Genomic DNA, 2,942 nt, shown 5'->3' with positions numbered 1-2,942 from the left:
CAGCAGAAGAAAAAAAATGACCGTGGCCAGATCAAAACTAACAGAAATTGATAACAAAAGAACTGTACATAAGATCAATTAAATAAAAAGTTGAGTCCCTGAAAAGACAAACAAAACTGACAGGCCCCCTGCTAGATCAACCCAAAACAGGAAAGGACCCCAGTGAGTTTAATCAGAAATGAAAAAGGTGATATTACAGCTGATACTACAGAAACACAAAATATCATCCCTGAATACGATAACCCCTCCACCCCATGTACATAAACTAGGAAATGTTGAGGAAATGGATGGGTTCCTGGAAACAACCCACCTCGCCAGGCTTAACCAGGAAGAAATAGAACTCCCCAACAGACCAACACCAAACAACAAAATAGAAGCTAAATACAAACTGCAGGAAAAAATCTTCTAGTAAAGAAAGCCCTGGACCATATGGCTTCACAGCCAAACTCTGCCAGACCTAAAAAGAGGAAATGGCACCCACACTGCAGAAATTACTTCAACATCAAAGAAGGAAGGAACCCTCCCCAACTCACTCCAGGAAGCAAGCATCATCCTGATACCAAAGCCAGGAAAGAGCACGCAAAAAAGAAAACTGCAGACCAATGTTCCCCATGAATATAGATGCAAAAACTCTTGACAAAATTCTAGCAAACTGGCTGGGCCCAGTGGCTCATGCCTGTAATCCTAGCACTCTGGGAGGTCGAGACAGGTGGATTGCTTGAGTTTACAAGTTGGAGAACAGCCTGAGCAAAAGCAAGACCCTATCTCTACTAAAAATAGAAAAACTGAGGCAAGAGGATTGCTTGAGCTCAAGAGTTGGAGGTTGCTGTGAGATGTGATGCCACGGCATTCTACCTAGGGCAACAGCTTGAGACTCTGTCTTAAAAAAAAAAATTCTAGCAAACTGAATTTAGCAGTACACCATAACCAACAACAACAACAAAAAACAGGGTGGATAGACTGGGCTGGGGGTCTAACTGTTGTGAGGCGGATGAGGGGGGCCAGCTGGGGTGTCTTTTCAAGGACTGTGGGGCCGCAGGCCAGAAGGAAGGACTGGAGTGACAGAGTTCTCCCTCATCCCTGTGTCCTTGGGCCACGGCATTCTCCTTTGCCCTCCCAGCACCTTTCCATCTGTTCCTGCAAGCCGAGGCACCCTCTGAGATGCCACTTGTTGGCTCAAAATCATGGACAGATCAAAAGAAAACTACATTTCAGGGCCTGTTCCACTTGATGGTCCAAAATGGTTCCAGTGATCCAGCAGTTTTCTGGAAGGTTAGAATCCAGTACCTGCAAGTTGTGGTCAGGCTCAGTGGGTCCTGTGCCCTTCAGATTCCTCCCAGCGCATTCCTTCTCAAGCACAAAAGCTTATCTCCAGCCACAAACCAGTTCAGAATCATACGCAGAAGCAATTACAGGCAACCAGTGTACTTCATCCTGTCTCTAAGCCACTGAATGACACCCAGAAGAGCAAGCAGCCCAGCCAGCAGCACCTGGAAATAATCCTGAGGAAGAAGTGACATCAAAACAGAAAAACGAAGAATCACAAAAAAGGCAATGGGCTTTGGAAGGTTTTGAAATTGGTTGCCAGCTGGGTAAAGGAAAGTTTGGTAATGTTTATTTGGCAAGAAAAAAACAAAGCAAGTTTATCCTGGCTCTGAAAGTGCTGTTTAAAGCTCAGCTGGAAAAAGCAGGAGCGGAGCATCAGCTCAGACGAGAAGTGGAAATCCAGTCCCATCCTCGGCATCCGAATATTCTCAGACTGTATGGTCATTTCCATGATGCCACCAGAGTTTACCTAATTTTAGAATATGCACCACTTGGAACAGTCTGTAGAGAACTTCAGAAACTTTCTAAATTTGATGAGCAGAGAACAGCTACGTGTATCACAGAACTGGCAAATGCCCTGTCTTACTGCCATTCAAAGAGAGTTGTTCATAAAGACATTAAGCCAGAGAACTTGCTGCTGGGATCATCTGGAGAGCTTGATTGCAGATTTGGGCCGGTCGGTTCATGCTCCGTCCTCCAGGAGAACCACTTTCTGTGTACCCTGGACTACCTGCCCCCTGTGATGATTGAAGGTTGAATGTATGATGAGAAGGTAGACCTCTGGAGCCTGGGAGTTCTTTGCTATGAATTTTTAGTTGGGAAGCCTCCTTTAGAGGCAAAATACCAAGGGACCAACAAAAGAATATCAAGGATTGAATTCACGTTTCCTGAGTTTGTAACAGAGGGAGCCAGAGACCTTATTTCAGGACTGTTGAAGCATAATCCAAGCCAGAGCCTGATTCTCAGAGAAGTTCTTGAACACCCCTGGATCAAAGCAAATTCATCAAAACCATCAAGTAGCCAAAACAAAGAATCAAATAACAAATAGTCTTAGGAATCATGTAGGGGGAGAAATCCTTGAGCCAGGGCTGCTGTACAATGTCAGGAACATGCTACTGAAATCTATTTTTACTAGTGACGGCCTCCTTCAATCTACAGCACTACAGGAAATGTTTCTTACTGAGCAGGCAGGGTCTCTGCCTTTGTATTCAGAACGCTCCATGTTAGTAAACATGACACTGAAGTGAATGTAGCCATGAGAATAATGCTACTTTATTGCTCATGGCCTGGAGGCAAGGTTCAACTGCAGCCAGCCCCGCAGCCTGTGCCAGCGCTGGTGTCCTTGTAGGAGATACGCTGATTCTGGTTGTGGGGAAGTGACCATTTGTCCTGACTTGATCAGTTAAGGAGCTGTGCAATAATCTTCCAACTACCTGGAGTGAGTGTGTAATTTATTGGGTGTCCAAGCTCAGTAAAGCTGTTGGAATTAATGTGATCCTTTTAAATGTTAAAGGTTTTATATAGATTTGTGTCTTCTCCCACAGCAGTCCCTTGGGAGTGGTCTCAGTGTGTCAGGCCTGGTTCCGTTTCAAGGCCTCCTTAACCACTCATCTCCT

General features: G+C 45.0%; 1 pseudogene; it reads left to right on the top strand.

Annotated features, from left to right (window-relative positions):
* Nucleotides 1-1,184: 1,184 nt before the first annotated feature.
* LOC100953085 lies at nt 1,185-2,452 on the top strand (annotated as a pseudogene).
* Nucleotides 2,453-2,942: the final 490 nt, after the last annotated feature.

This window comes from Otolemur garnettii, unplaced genomic scaffold (genome assembly GCF_000181295.1).
Source record: "Otolemur garnettii isolate 467f Iridium unplaced genomic scaffold, OtoGar3 scaffold00146, whole genome shotgun sequence".
Lineage (NCBI taxonomy): Eukaryota > Metazoa > Chordata > Mammalia > Primates > Galagidae > Otolemur > Otolemur garnettii.
The sequence above is the reverse complement of the archived record's forward strand: the minus strand, read 5'-3'. Positions and strand labels throughout refer to the sequence as shown.